Here is a 17,068-nt window from a genome sequence, read left to right on the forward strand (position 1 = left end):
TCTCTAACCTCTCAGGAAAGTACCTTAATGACCAGGCTATCGGACATTTTTGTGTAGGCCTCTCCTGCTGAAGTTGTTGTTCCACTTTGGAGAAATACTTAAAAAAAGAGTCATTGGGCCAGAGAAAGAGCCAAGTGTGTACAGCACCCACATGAGGGATGGAGGGGAAGACACGTGGATTCAAGTCCCTCTGTTCCAATGACAAATTATCCAAAGTGGAACAGCTTCAACAAGAAAGACTGAGGGATCCAGCCATCAGAATATTCCATAGCCCAGTGGTTAAGGCACTTTCCCTGAGAAGTGGGAGACCCCTGTTCAAATCATCTCCCCATCAAGCAGAAGGGGGTAGGGATTAGAACTTGGGTCTCCCACATGCCACGAGAGTCCTCTAACAGCTGGGATAAAATTTTTAAGGTAGGCACCTCCATCTCCTCCATTTCTTGCTCTAATGGTTTAGACAACTAAGTTGTCTGACTCTAAGGCCATGTCTTCACTACAGAGCTAACCTAGCGCTGCTGCAATCGAAGATTTAGCGGGCCTAGTCAAGATGTGCTAAATTAATGGGAGAGCGCACTCCTGTCGATTTCCGTACTCCACTTCCCAAGAAGAGTAAGGTAAGTCAGCGGGAGAACATCTCTTGTAGACACCACTGTAAGTGGATCTAGCTATGTTGACTTCAGTTACGTTATTCAGATCAATTTACCGCAGTAGTGTAGACCTGGCCTTAGAGAGGGATTCCTGGTTGTGGATTGCAAGCAGACATAGGTACTTCCCTGCAACCCAGATTTAGGTGCCTAACTCTATGAGAGGGGCGGAGACTACAATTCATCCCTCTTGTCAGTATCTGCTATTGGCTATCTTAGGCTGCTTCCTACCTCCTGTGCTGATTCTCAAGTCCCTATCTCCTCCCATTCACTGTACAGAGAGTCTAGGCACTTAACTCAGGCTTTGTTGATCCCCTTGTTGTTCCATTGATTTTCTAGGTGCCTAAAACTAGGTGTTACAACACTGAGCATTGCAACACCTATGTCCCATTGTAGTTCTGGACCTGAGAAACCAATTGATGCATGAACCCTAAAAATTGAGCAATAAGAGAAAAGGATATTTTAAAATTGCAGAGGACGTGCCAATAAAATTGACAAGGAAGATATTCAAATTTTGCTACCTCTTAAATGGGCTCATGACCTCTTTGCACAATAGGCTACACCAGTTGGAACAAACATTCGTGTTCAGTCTAAAGGCAAAAATTGTGATTGAATGAGGCAGGGAATAAATATAAAAAAAACCATTTGTATATTTGATTTTAATTACTGTAACTTAAATAATCATGCATTACCCTGAGTTTCTTACCTGTGGGCAGGGAAGGAACTTTATAATTTGTATTATTAATGAACAAGATACAAACAAAACTAAGCCTATTACAAACCGCTTCTATATTATGATGGGTGTGCCAATACAAGGGACTTAAGAAGGTATTAAAGTGTTGTTATGACATCTTTAAATAATTTACTCTCAGCTTTTGCCCTTTTTGAAGCATGGATTCAGCCTCACGTGTATGTCTTAGACCATAGAAAGAAACTAACATATTTGCTCTGTCTACCTTAAGTTCTTATATGGCACCCATTATTGTGGTATATGAGCACCTCACAATATAGCCACACTCTTAAAAGGGAAACCAGAATACTAGTGGTAGCAAATGCATTACAAGCATTTTTTCATTTGTTTGTTTTAATCAATCAAAATCTGATTTCTAGACGCTAACTTGACTCCTCAGAGTCTGGTTAGAAGGGGCTGGGCACATCGACGTGGAAATATTCTTTGCTCCTTAGAATGTCTTTTATGCTATCTCTGTCTATCTGTGTCTATGGAGACTCATTTACTTCCACTCTGGAAGGAGTTGCATCCAGCCCTCCTTAGCTGGAAACAGTTTTTGCCCAAGGCAGGAATCAAAGGGGCGGAGGGAAACAGCAAGGATTTTGGGGCACAAGAGGACCTCACTCCAAATCCAGACAAATACCTAAACTGATCTGCTAATTAAGTGATGAGTGAACAACAAAACGTTATTAAAATCAGGTCAATTAGATTTCCGAGATGTCAAAAACAGAGCAGGGAGCAATGATGCATGTTTTTCATCACTGCCATCAAAAAGTACAAGGAAAGAGTTAAGATTTGGTAATTAGTCTTAGTCTCCCTTAAAAAAGGGAAGGGAGTCTGCTACTTTTGAAAGGTATTACACTGACACTCCAGGAGACCATCAATAGAACAAATACACCATGGGCAGAGCAAGTTTCCTCACACTGCTGTCAGTGTGCCTTGACCTGAAGAAACAGACCTCTAGGGATGAGTGTGGTTTATTCTTTATACCCATTTAATCCTTTAACTCTCTACCGAGACTGCCATCAAGAGTGACAATTAGTGTCAGTTTCGATGGTTTCTTTTGTAGTATGTCCACTAGGAACGGAACGAAGACCACTCATTCTTTCATGTATGCCACCAAACAAACAGCTTCTGAATATCTAACAGCTTTCAATCACTACGTATCTTGACTTGGGTTTGAACCAGCAATTTAGAAGTAAAAGGCCAGGAATCCCATTACCAATCTCTCAGACCAGCAGTTCTCAACTGGGGGTCTAGGGCCCCCTTTGGGGCCGTGAACAGGTTTCAGGGGGTCCACCAAGCAGGGTCACCATTAGACTTACTAGGACCCAGGGTAGAAAGCTGAAGCTGGAGCCCTTCCGCAGCAGGGCTGAAACCGAACCCCACGCCCAAACAACTTAGCTTCATTGGGCCTCCTCCTTTGGCATGGGGCCATGGGCAATTGCCCTGCTTGATACCCTCTAAAGCTGGCTCTGGCTTTTATATGCCGAAACAGTTGTTGTGGCACAGGTGGGCTGTGGAATTTTTATAGCATGTTGGGGGGCCTCAGAAAGAAAAAGGTTGACAACCCCTGTCTTAGACCACATGGATTATTCCAACTTCACCCCAAACACTTCTATTTCCTGCTTCTATGAGGAACTCCTACTTTACTCCTAAAGCATTAAAAAAAACAATGCTTTTACTACATTGTTCACTCTAGTGACAAACAATGCAAAACTCAGCCACTTTTATAGCTTATCATAAAATTTTTAAACTCTATTTCCTATCACAACTAAATGGCCTCTTCTACAGCAGGGGTTCTCAACCTTTGTGTTTCTGAGCCCCCTCCCCCTCAAACATGCTATAAAAACTCCACTGCCCGCTTATGTCACAACAGTTTTTCTGCATATAAAAGCCAGGACCAGCATTAGTGGGTAGCAAACAGGGCAACTGCCCGGGGCCCCATGTCATAGAGGGCACTGTGAAGCGAAATTGCTCAGGCTTCAACTTCAGCCCCGAGTAGCAGGGCTTGGCACCCCGGGCTACAGCCCCATGCAGCAGGACTTCTGCTTTCTGTCACGGGCCCCAGAAAGTCTAATGCCGTCCCTGCTTGATGGACCCCCTGAAACCTGCTCACGGCGCCCTCCTGGTTGAGAACCACTATTCTACAGTGACACCCTATCATTTTGCCAAAACACAGTACACTTGTTTTACATGACTTTACACACCATTAGCATATGGCTACCAGATCATAATTATGGTCTGATTTATTACAAACTGTAAACTAAAAACAAACAAAAAACAAATCACACCTTGCTTCAATTGCACTTGTAAAATGAGAGTTTAAAAATACATTGAGTCATGCTCTATCTTTGCTTATGGTATGGAGGGAAGTGTGATTTATAATGAATTTTTATTAAGGACTACAAGCTTGAGAAGATTTCTCATAAAGGAGATAAAAGGAGGGTTAGTTCAGAGTTTAAGAAATGATTTACAAATAAATTATTGGAATAAGATTTATACATTATATAGTAGTTACCCTTTTAAAAATAATCAGTTTGATAAAAATATTTTATCAAAGATACCACTGTACCAACTGGAAACTAATATTTCCTTAATTCTAAGGCTCTGAGTTTGCTTCTCAAGGTACAAATAATCAGAACTCTATATTTAATAACATAACGTACCACTGAAGCATGCAAAGTTGCCACATACCATATAATTGAATGCACAATGAAAATACTGCCTTAAGACAGAATAGCTAGAATACAAAAGAGTTTCTAGAAATATAAGCATTAGAAGGAATAATCTAACAATAACATTAGCATTTCACTAAGAGACACTGGAAGGTGTTTCACTAAAAAAAGGTGAGCGCTCAAAGAAATGTGCATATCTTCCTTTTCCCTAACACCACTGACTCCATCAATCCTGCCCCCACCATACTGTCCCCAACATACAACCTCCCACACACAAAACAAGTGAAAGAGTTTGTTCAGCAATCCAGAAGGAATAAGGCTTACTCTGAAACCAGGAAATCACTGGGTTCTTTTCAGGAATTTTACGAAGCAGCTTGGAGAGTAATGGAGTAGATCACAGTTTATACAGTAGTTTGATTAAAAACATGTTTCCCCTATTTCCTGATGGAGTTTAAATTAGATGTGCATGAGAAACTGATCCAGACACTACTTCACAGGAGATATTGCGAGTAGCTTAGGGAAATTAGTTTACTGTGCTTTAGAAGTAAAAACAGTGTTATCCTTAATTGCCACAAACTACATTATTGAAAACTGATTTCTTATTTTTCAGGCACTTATTCAAGAGCCCAGATTTGAAATAAAACTTTGAAATAAAAACTTTATGGTGATCGATTGGTTTAATTTCAGCTTTGTTTCAGGTAGGAGAAGACACTCCTTCAACCACACTTTCACATGGACGATAGGAACCCAATATTTTAGTTGGTTTTGGGACAGCATCTCTTAACTGCTTTGATAGCTGAAGGAAATAAATCAAATGCAAAACCTATTTCAAGTAATCAATTCACTGTTCTTTTGATTTTCCTCTTATGCCTCCACCTTAAAGACAACAATTTGCTCTCTTTCTCGTTCCTCACAACCCATTGCTTATCTCTAAATCTTCTTCATACCTTTGTTTCAGTCTCTGCTCAGTTTATATTTGGCTGATTCACACACTTCCCTTCTCTCTTTTCTGGTTACCTTTCTCCTATTATACTCTCACCTCCTCCAACATCACACTTGCACAGATACTCCAGCACATGGTGCTCAACCACAGGACTGTTTTTATGGTTTTTGGGGTAGCCAGTGACCCAATTCTTGTTATCTAATTTAAAATAAAGGGGATGAAGGTTGGAGAAGGAAGAGCAGGAAGGAAATCACAATGACAAAAACCTCAGCTTTATTTACTGGATTTGTATACATGTGGAAGGTTATTTCAGAGAAAGAAATCGGAGATTAGCATGGAGTCTAAGGATACGTCTCCATTCAGGGCCGGCTCTAGCCTTTGTGCTGCCCCAAGTGGTGAAGCGGGGGGAAAAAAAAAAAAAAGCCAATCGGCAGCAGCTCAATCGTGCCGCTTCATTCTTCTGCGGCAATTCGGCGGCGGGTCCTTCGCTTCCTCTCTTCCTCTTCGGCGGCACTTCAAAGAGGAACAGAGGGATCCGCCACCGAAGACCTGGACGTGCCACCCCTTTCCATTGGCCGCCCCAAGCACCTGCTTCCTTGGCTAGTGCCGGCCCTACTACGCTGCATTTTAAAATCCACATCAGCAAATCTCAGAGCCCAGATCTACAGACTTGGGCTCACAGAGATCACACTACAGCACTAAAGCCAGTTCTGTAGATGTTGTGGTCAGGCAAGGAAGACCACCCCCTCCCTGGGCTCCACTAGCCCAAGCTGCAGCTTCTACACTGCTGTTTTTAGTGTTGGAGTGCCAGCCCAAGTTTGCAGACCTGGGCTCTTACACTCTGCCATGGGTTTGAAAATGTAGTGTAGACATATCCTAAAGGGCCTCAAAATTCAAAAAGAACAGGAGTACTTGTGGCACCTTAGAGACTAACAAATTTATTAGAGCATAAGCTTTCGTGGACTACAGCCCACTTCTTCGGATGCATATAGAATGGAACATATATTGAGTCGTGGACTACAGCCCACTTCTTCGGATGCATATAGAATGGAACATATATTGAGTCGTGGACTACAGCCCACTTCTTCGGATGCATATAGAATGGAACATATATTGAGCTCAATATATGTTCCATTCTATATGCATCCGAAGAAGTGGGCTGTAGTCCACGAAAGCTTATGCTCTAATAAATTTGTTAGTCTCTAAGGTGCCACAAGTACTCCTGTTCTTCTTTTTGCGGATACAGACTAACACGGCTGCTACTCTGAAACCTGTCAAAATTCAAAAGAACCAAGATCTACAGGCTCCAAAACCTTTAATATAGTGTCACAGAGTTTGGGTCAACATTTGCACTTCTAATATTTCTACTTGTTTGTGTGAGCCAGAACAAAATCAAGATCATGCTGCAGTGCTATAAGAGAAAGACACAGCTAGAAGTAGTAAAAATGTACGTCACTGAACTAGGCAAAAACTACTACATAGAAGGAGCATATATTGTAAATTGAATAATAAGATGCTATTGTTGTGGAGTTAGTTTTTTGACCATAGCTACACTAACAATTTGTGACTGTCTCCATCTCCCTATTAAACCTTAGCTGCAGATTTCCTAGTTTTGTTATCAAGGTCACGGACATCGCAACCCACATAAACAAAGTTTGAAAGAAACATTCCCCTGCTTTATGGTACTTCAAATATTTGGATAGAGAAGTATGTCCAACCACCAAATTAGCAGTGGAAGTTGGGGGAGGATTTTTAAACAATGATTTGGGCATAGTCTAGTGTAATATCTGATACATCATTTGCGGAACAACTGCATTCTACCCTTGCAGGAGAACAGACTTCACCTGATGGCTCTGTACCTCTAAATACTATGATTCTAAAATCTCTAAAACAACTGGAATAGTATGTAAAACCAGCTGAAATTTTACACAGTCAAATACTGTGCATCACTGTATCAATTATTACAAATTCTGTGTTCAGTGTGTCAGGTCTGGGACACCTTTTGTATTTATAACACTGCATGTACCCATTAATTGTCAGGAAGTGAGTATATTTATAGAAATTTAAAATTACTATAACTATTCATTTGTCTCAGTTTATATTTTGAAGAAACTGACCAGGCTACAGTCACATTTTAAAAGGGTTCCCCTTAGCTGTGTTATTAACACCATGTTCCTGACCTGAATACAAAAAAAAATAAAAATCTGTTATTTCTGCTATGTTCCTACTCTTTGCAATTCACTTAAAGTATATTTTTAGTTCCATACACCAGCACAATGTTTGGGTTTAAATAATTAGTGAAAACATTTCTATTTAATATAAGATTTAGTAACATTTTGAAATATTTCTAGTTTTAGGTCCAAGCTACTTGATAACAGCAAGTGGGTAATAGCCTATTTTGACAAATTACATTCTTACTCAGCTATAATGAACCTGGGACACTTCTTAGCTGCTCCTCAACATTCTCTGATTTAGACATTTTTGCAAAACGCTTTAGAATTAATGAAACAGCTTATGTTTAAAGTGCTTTTAATGGAAACAGTCATAACAAATGTAATCAGCGAGTGTCAAACTGTACCCAAGGCTCATTTTGGAAAGAGATATCAATACAACATATGACCAGACAACTGAATGTTTTAATTTGAGGAAGTATATTTTTGGCCAAGTCGACAAAATTAAGAGAGCGCTTTTTAAAAATAATGCATTATTTATGCTGGATATCCAATAGAAGGGGACTTCTAATGGTTTTTGAAGAGATAAAAAAATAAGACTGCTTTAAAAATGTACTAAATGCTCAAAAATAAAAAAAATCCAACAAAAACAAAAAACCTAGGACGAAGAGAAGGAAGCTTTCAGCATGTGTTAAAGAAGTGTCAGATTGGAAGTTCTGTTTATTCACAAAAAAATGCCTTGGCTATACTACAAATACCACTTTGGATTACCGGAATTGAACATCTTAAAAATCTAATTTGTTTTATCACTAGATCTACTATTGACAAAGACAGTGACATGAAAAAAGGTAATAAAGCAGAGTAGTTAGTTTCATTTTTGTTTATAACGGATATCTGGAAAATTTTACTTGTAGGCTCTTGGGCACCATGTTGCAATGTTTGGGTTGCAACCACTAATGGAGAATGTTCGTTTTAAATGTTTCCATTGGAATTATTAAAAAATAAAATTAACTCATGGAAACACTGGCCTTCAGTTTGACAAAAACCTTAGTTTTTACATAGCTGCAGGGCCAATTTAGCTTCACAGGGTCCCTTTAACTTCAAAAGGGGACTTTTCATCATCTTGCAGCCCTGTTTTTGCTGAATACTATTTGGTGCAACCTCACAGCATGTGTTCTGTTGGTGATATCACACTCAATATAGAACCCCATTGTAAACAAAGCGTGTTCTTATATACAATAATGCTTTAGTGTCTAAAAATTTAGGGTTTGCAATATAGATATTTTTAAAAAGTCTTTGAAGCCTGTGAAATAGTAATCAGAAAATACTTAGTTATGGGCCTGCTTCAGTGCACAGCAGAGTCCTTGTAGAGTAGGACATCACTAGCAGAACACATGCAGTAGTGTCACCAACTAAAAGCCAACAAAAAGAAAAATGCAAGATATGTTAAATGTAATGCCCCCATTTCTTTGGTAATTTGGCACATTACATTTAAGTCTTTTTAATTTTTATACTCCAAAACAATCTCCGCAAGTCATCTTTTGTCTTCAAATTCTTTATAAAAAGGTCTATTGGAAATGTAGGAGAGAAAAAAAAAATCAGTTATAAACCTGTTATGGGTTCTAGACAGCACATCTACAAGCAAATTTTAATCAAGACAGAGGATACATTATAATAAAATTCTTGTACCAAGATCACAATCACAGTTCACTGAATCAAGTTTAAACTAATAATAAAAATCTTTCCAAAAAAAGGTCCCTATAAAAAGTGAGATCTTGCATCTATTACGAACTTTTTAAACAGTAGAATTTCTAAGCCAATGACTTGCAATGAATGGCAGATTCAACAGCGATGGGCACTGAAGAAAAAACAAACCTTAATTTTCCATATCAACATCAAATATTCATAAAATTCAAGAGCTGAATGATTAGAGACAGAGGAGAACCCTTAAACAGGTAACTAATTTGCACATATACATATATATACATATACACACACACACACACATATATATACACACACACACACACACACACGCAAATTATATATATGCCATTCAGTGCCTTTGATTCTTTAGCCTGTGGGGTTGTCTATTATGACAGCTAAGCCCCCATCTATACTTTCCAACTCATCTGCAGAACTATCACTACTAGATGCCACCTCCCCAAACTAGGTTTCCTTCTAATTATGCATCAAGACTGTATGTGATAATTACAGCACTTACCGTCACTTACACATTGTTAAATAGCATGTGATCCTTCCCTTGTATTACAGCAAGCACATGAAAAGTAGCTATTTGTCCCTTATTAAAGAGGTGAAGGAAGGAAGGAAACTACAGTACTTATCCTATATTTGAAATACAGCGAAGGCTGGGAGAGAGGAAGGTTAGGTGTAAAACAACCCAAACAAAAACAGATCATCCCAGCTGAATTAAGTTCTTGACAACACTGAAAAGTGAAACCCTCTGTTTAGGCAAAGGTTTGGCTAAACACATCACATTCCACATCCAAAAACAAAAACTACCATGATAGGAAGATCAGAGCTCACAATGCTTCTTTCCCAGATTCTCTCTCTCTATAACCCTGCCATAACACTTGGTAATCTACCCATTGATGACAATGGGTATCACCAATAGGGAAGTTTCCTGTTCTAGAGGATGCTTTTGATAACCCTTAACTACCGCAACAGATACTCATGTGCATGGATAGCTTACTAATGAAATTAGATGCCTCCCCCCGCATCAATAACTCAAACCCAAGCTCCCTGGTAGACAGCACAGAATGCTATCCATTTAAGATTCTAATATTCTTTAGCCTACCTCTAGCAATTCAAGACCAAACAACAAAAATTTGACAAACTGTTCTTCATTCAGACCCACTGTGCTTTGTTACCATTTTAAGCCACACTGTAAGAGCATATATTTAACATCATCACACAAAGTAAACATTCATAAAGGTAGTACAAACTTAAGGATAGAATGCCACTGAAAGTTATGGAGATAAGAGTTTGTGGAGAAATTCCAAATAGGGTAAGGATTCTGAATATGGAAGAGTGATTATGCACAGATTAAATGAAAACATCTTAAAACATGTTGAGGTTATAGATGCACATACACAAGTTATGTTGTGATTCTCACCGAAATTGTGGTTCAGTCCCCATGTGGATAAGGAGTAGTGTGTGTACTGGAGGGAGGAGATGAAGCCTTACTAGTGAAAGGTTAAAACCAGAAATTCCCTTCCACATGAACCCTTGTGTCTTGTCTCCCACCTATAGAATACCTCCTATCAGAGAGCACTGCCCTTCTCCAAACAGACTGCAGAGCTCCAAACTTTGGACACCTCTCCCCCACCATAGGATCAGCAGGAGAAACTTCACTCTTATCCTCATAGCTGCTCAGTACTGAAAAGCTACACTCAAATGTTCTTCCCTCCCCCCCACAAGCTACCAGGAGAGGAGGTTGGGAAGAAGACACAATTGTTTCCTTCCTGTACCACATAAGGATTTTTTGGGTTTAGTGTCATCAGGGAAGTGAGTTCCCTTCCTCCAAAGTTGTGTGTTGTATTTTCTTTTAATAAATAAAAGATTATGATATAGCACATGACAGCTCTGGTTGCTGAAAGGAAATAAAGTTATTTTCTAATTAGTGATTTAATCTTTAACAAAGATGAAGTATTAGTTTCCCTTATTTTTAGAAAGAGGGACTGCAATTGAACTAAAGGTGCAATGTGAAATTGAACTGTATTTTCATATGTTTATATGGTCAACATGTAATTCACATAAACATGGAATGTCTATTTATCTGTCTTGATTACAAAAATGCACAGCTGCAAATATGTGCCCGTGTGTATTACAAGCACCATGTCTTGGTACTCACAAAGTTTAGTGAAAAGTTATATACTCCATATGTAGAAAAGGAGTTCAGTTATTTCTAAAACTAAAAATTGCATTCAAACACATTAAAGGTACTTGCCTTCATTAAGAATTAAGTGCTTAGAACATTTGAAGTTTCAGATTAATTTGTTTGAGTTGTCAGAGTGCAAAGATGCATACGAGATTGTAAAAAACATGAAAGAGGTGTTTTTTTCATATGGATAGCTGAAAAACAACCAAATGGGATTATATATGTCTCATGTCTGCCCACTATTCCCCCAAAAGTTACATATAGATTGTATTAGCATAAAAAAAAATCTCAGGAAAAAGAGTGCCCCTCAACCATAATTATATACATTTGCGATCACTAATAAATCTATTTTAGATCAGACAATTCTGTTACTGATATTTATTCATTGAATCCAAAAAACGATATATATATAAAAAAAATTAACTGGCACAAAGATATTTGTTACCATATCCTTAATTCTTTCTTTTTTTTTTTTTGGGGTGGGGGTGGGGGGGAGAAGAATATGTGCTTCTGAAACAACAGAAAGGCAAAAAAGGACACCTGGAAGAGAGATGATGAACAAAAGGTCTTCTAAAGTCACTGAAAATCTACAACATAGCTAATTAGGTTCCAGCTTCTAACACAATAGTGGGTGTACCATGGTCTGTTATCAAGTATATAGCCAAGGGCACCAGACAATACAACCCTACATTCAATTTAATTACAGCCCATGGCTTTTGCAGAAGTGGTGTGTTTCAAAGGGTTTAAGCACTCATTTATTTCTAGACCTACATGAAATAAGGCAGCTCACTGTCATACAGACTCACCAATTAGACTGAACAGTTTCTGATCTCTTGCTCTCTGGAAGGAGAACAGTGGGCAACGAGAAGCCTTTTACAGCACAATCCCACAAGCTTTTTAAAAAGCTTTCAGCTTCCTGTAACATTAAAAGTTTGTGCATTTCAGCTTTGATGTTCATAGAACAAGAGTACTGACTTAATCATTTCAGATTCCGTAGAATACTAAAAAAAGCTTTGTCGATGCAACACTCCAGTCATGATGCTCTTTTCTTTCCTTGATTGTATCAAAAAGGTCATCTGTCTGATTTATACGAAATTGATTTCTTGTTGCTTCTTATCAAAGTCTTCTGAAGGCTTGCCCCATGAAAGTCTACAATAGTTCATTTTGACCAAACGGCATGATGCAATTAGCAGAAAAGCCTGGTCAACTCCTCATCAGTAACTCATACTTTTAACAGGGCTGTTGATTAAATTGCAGTTAACTCACGCGATTAACTAAAAAAAATTAATCACTATTAATCGCACTGTTAAACAATAGAATACCAACTGAAATTTATTAAATATTTTTGGATGTTTTTCTACATTTTCAAATATATCTATTTAAATTACAACACAATACAAAGTGTGTAGTGCTCACTTTATATTATTTTTGATTACAAATACTTTCACTGTAAAAAATGATAAACAAAAGAAATAGTATTTTTCAATTCAGCTCCTACAAGTCCTGCAGTGCAATCTCAATCATGAAAGTGCAACTTTCAAATGTAGGGTTTTTTTGTTATAGAACTGCACTCAAAAACAATGTAAAACTGTAGAGCCTACAAATCCACTCAGTCCTACTTCTTGTTCAGCCAATCGCTAAGAGAAACATGCGTCTGACAAAGTAGGTATTCACCCACCAAAGCTTATGCTTCAATACGTCTGTTAGTCTATAAGGTGCCACAGGACTCTGTCGCTTTTTACAGATCCAGACTAACAAGGCTAGCCGTCTGATAAGAGAAACAAGTTTGTTTACATTAACGGAGATAATGCTGCCCACTTAATTAGTCACCTGAAAGTGAAAAAAAAATGCATTAAATAAATTTGTGACTGAACTCCTTGGGGGAGAATTGTATATCCCCTGCAAGTAAAACCGAGCATTCTGCCATATATTCCATGTTATAGCAGTCTTGGATGATGACCCAGCACATGTTGTTCGTTTTACAACACTTTCACTGCAAATTTGACAAAAACGCAAAGAAGATACCAATGTGAGATTTCTAAAGACAGCTACAGCACTCGACCCAAGATTTAAGAATCTGAAGTGCCTTCCAAAATCTGAGAGGGACGACGTGTGTAGTAGCATGCTTTTAGAAGTCTTAAAAGAGCAACGTTTTGATGCGGAAATTACAGAACCCAAACCACCAAAAAAGAAAATCAACCTTCTGCCGGTGGCATCTGACTCAGATGATGAACATGAACTCTCTCTCTCTCTCTCTCTCTCTCACACACACACACACACACACCCCCAACATGTTATTTGCCAATCACTCTTCACCCTGTTTTTGTGTTCCTGCCTTTGAAGCATGAGTCTTTTTCTTTGGGGGGGAGGGAGGGCGGGGAGAGATATTAAAGTACTGCCTGGAGTCCCAGTCCCATTGTGCTACGCACTATATGAACATATACCAAAGCAAGAGCCCTGCTCTGAAGAGTCTACATTCTAAGTAACTTTGTCATATATGCTTGTACAGCACCAAGCACTAGGCTTTGGTTTTACTATGGTACAAACACAAATTTTAAAGCAAACAGAATTATTTTTCCAGTTTTATAGTAATGTTATATTTCTAGTTTCAAGAATTAAACCAAGCAGAAAAGGTCGTACCGCAAAACGAACCAAAACTCCAGACAGTCTTATCAGCTGCGTCTGCTGCATACTTAAGGAGATAAAGTACTTTTTTTTCCCCCACCTCTTGCCTTTTCAAAACTTGAAATCAGAACCAGCTTTCTAATTCTGTCAGCATATGGCTTTTCTTTGAAGCATTTAAGGCAATGAAAACTCACATGCCCTGTAACAGAAAGCTGGCCCTGGTTTCAACTTCGAAAGCCTGAGAAACACTTGCAACATAGAGTGATGACAAATGCAAACACTGCTCATGCTTTACCTATTTTAAGTTTGGTAGGTATATATTTTGATATTTATGGAATTCTTCAGAAGTACCTAGAACACAATTATGCTACAGAACCACCATAGCAGAAGCTTTTTCTGAAACAATGGGTAGTTTTTTTCCCCCTGGCAGAAGCCGGTCTGTTTTCTTAGACTTATTTTTGGCTATAACAACTGTACTAAGTTCAGTATGTATCAAGTCTATAAATCTCAACAGCTACCACATTACAACATCAAAAGCTTAAAAACTTCAGCTATTATTCATCTTTCAATAATACTAGATATGAACAACGGCTAAATTACATCCCTCTGTCATCAACTTCAGCTGAAGTACTGTTGTTAGTGGCAGGAAAATTGCTACACTTCAGAGCAAATAAGGACTGAAGGGAAGGTGGTAGCACGATGGTGCAGTACTGTATGTTTAAAATATACTGTATAATGTCTCTCAGGACTGCAACCTAAAGCAATAGCTGGATCAAAATGTGTCAAGATGAACACTTAATGTACCTTTCCCTGGCTCAGGAGGAGGCTTCTACAGCAGTTCTGCAAACAGAGCTAAAAGACATCTCAGGGTTAAGAAGAAAGATGAAGCAGCAATGATAATCCATAAAATCAATACCCTTCTCAAACGCTCAACTAAATAAATTAAATAAATCCAGTTTAATACTTTTGTTTCACTCCTCTTTTATAACTTGCTTAAAGTCACTAACGCTATGAAAAATGTACATATACACAGGTGTAAACACACTATGTAACCCAGTTTTCATGGTGGGCCAGATTCTGCCACTTATTCACACTGAGTCGTTCCTTATGCCATTAGGGAGGCAGAATCTGTCCCTTTATGAATAAACTCATAATAGAGGTCAATAAAAACACCAGTCTGCAATTGTCAAGTTGACAAATATTACTGATTTCTTGATAACAATGGACTTCAGTATCACACCGCTTGAGGAGATCTACTCAGTTAATAAGGCCTAGAAAGTCTTTTTTATAAGCAATAACGATGAAGGTCCAGGGCATTTCCTGGGGATTAATGACCAGCTGGGAGAGCTGATGGCTTGAAGCAATGCCTCGGGCCATTAACCCAAGCCAGTCATTAATTTCCCCAGGAAATGCCCTGGACCTTGATCATTATAGCTATATTATACAAAAGGTAGCTAAAGGAGAAAAAGTTTAACATTGATTTTCTATTTAAAAATGGAAAAAAAAAATCTATCCTACATTTATAAAGCAGAGATATTTTCATTCTGTGATATGTCCCATAAGAAAAAAAAATGCACTTCTGTTCCAACTGATGCTGGAATGAGCAGTTAATTTCCCCCAAGTATCAGTAAAGATTTAAATTAATCAGTTTTGTAAAGAAAGCAAAATTAGTCTTTTCTTCAGAAGAGAGTGTGTAGTTTGTTCACCATTAAATGAGCTAAACAAGGATGAATTGAATGTTCCCATATAATTACATCAAAATTCACGCTAACATTGTCACTGAGTGCTCATTTTCTTTCTTGATAAGGTCAAGAAAGAAAACATCCTGTGTCTCTTAAAATCTACTTTATATATTTATGTCTTAATAGCCTTGCTTTTTGTCTGCAATTGTCATTGGTATTAAAAAAAGATAACAGAGCACTTAAAGTTTACCTAAGGAGAAGTTTATGTAAGCATTATAATAAGTAGTAGAAATTTCAAGGTAAGGCCTGGTATCAAACCATACAGTATTATGACTCAAGGAGAACTACATTAACTAAGACGAATAAAGTGGCCCATCTTGATTAAAGTAAAAGTGTGTTTATTCATACACATCTGTCTGTCAAGCCTTATTCCCTTTGTCTCTTCCTTACTCACATACACAGAGCTATTCTAAACTAAAATACCTTTAAAGTTTTAAAATCTCTTTCCAAGTCATAAGCCAATGAATGGGTAAGTTTATGGTTAAAAATATAGTGAATAGAGTTAGCTTATATCTGAAATAATAAGCTAGAACAAAAACACTATCTGCTTATAATCAACCCTCTAAGCTATTCAAAGACACCAGATATACACAGCAGGAGATCAAACTACAGTACTGCACTCACGTAACCAAAACCCCCATTAGTAAGGAGAGGTCACATGTATTTTAGACAACATAAATACTATAATTCACAGAAAGATTCTTTTTTCAATTAGCCTTCAGGCTAGTTGATTAGCTGGCAAACTGTTTGAAAGGGTCAGTTTGTCCAGAACTGGTATATCCACTTTGGAAACCGCTCAGGCATGTCATATACCTGTGTTCACTGAACAGTGCTCTTTCAGGCCTATGACAGATGATTATTGCTTGACCACCAGAATGTCAGAGGGTTTTTTGTAATCACCTACTGCAGCTAGCATTAAAAGTATTGCCCGAAACATGGAGTGCAACATAACTGAAGAAAGTTTTACAGATTTAGTTAGAATGAATTCCTATTTTCAGCTCAACAGTAAAAGTGCTCTTCAGTATCTCTTTTAATTAAGTGTCCTAAGGTAACTTTGGGTTTAAACACACCAAATAAATAAATAAATGGGAAAGGATTGGGGGAAGGGTGCATGTGGAAAGGTTGTTGATGCATACACCAAGACCTATACCTATTCAATGTTTTTGACAAGGCTACTTTGCTTATATGAAACATACCTACCCAATCTGATCTCATTCCACAGCTACACTATGGCTAACTCAAGGAATTATGCTGTTACTATATATTTTGACATTATAGGACACAGTCTATTTTGATGCAATGATAACTAATGCAACTGTGCAAATAAAGCCAATTTACTTTTTTTAAAGAATGGTTGCCAGGAAACATAGCTATTTTAATAAATACACAAGATGAATGCAATTGTCAATTAACTCTCTTGAGAACTTCTACAGTTTAAAATTACACCCTCCTTACTAAGGTGTAATTGAGTATTTTCTTGGCTGTTTCCTGCATTTATGAGGTTATTTAAACAACTCATTAGCACATCAAGAACACCATGCATGCTAATTATCTTTCAAATTCTTATTTAATATTTTGACTTTATTTACATAACTCACTTCTACTGTAAAAAGAAAACAGGAGCCTGCACAGTC

General features: G+C 37.9%; 1 protein-coding gene across 3 annotated transcripts in view; it reads right to left on the bottom strand.

Moving 5' to 3' along the window:
• The window catches only part of KCTD1 (potassium channel tetramerization domain containing 1), a 140,966-nt gene that overhangs the window by 69,583 nt on the left and 54,315 nt on the right, over positions 1-17,068 (bottom strand). The gene's annotated exons all lie outside the window — the stretch shown is intronic.

This window comes from Trachemys scripta, chromosome 2 (genome assembly GCF_013100865.1).
Source record: "Trachemys scripta elegans isolate TJP31775 chromosome 2, CAS_Tse_1.0, whole genome shotgun sequence".
Lineage (NCBI taxonomy): Eukaryota > Metazoa > Chordata > Testudines > Emydidae > Trachemys > Trachemys scripta.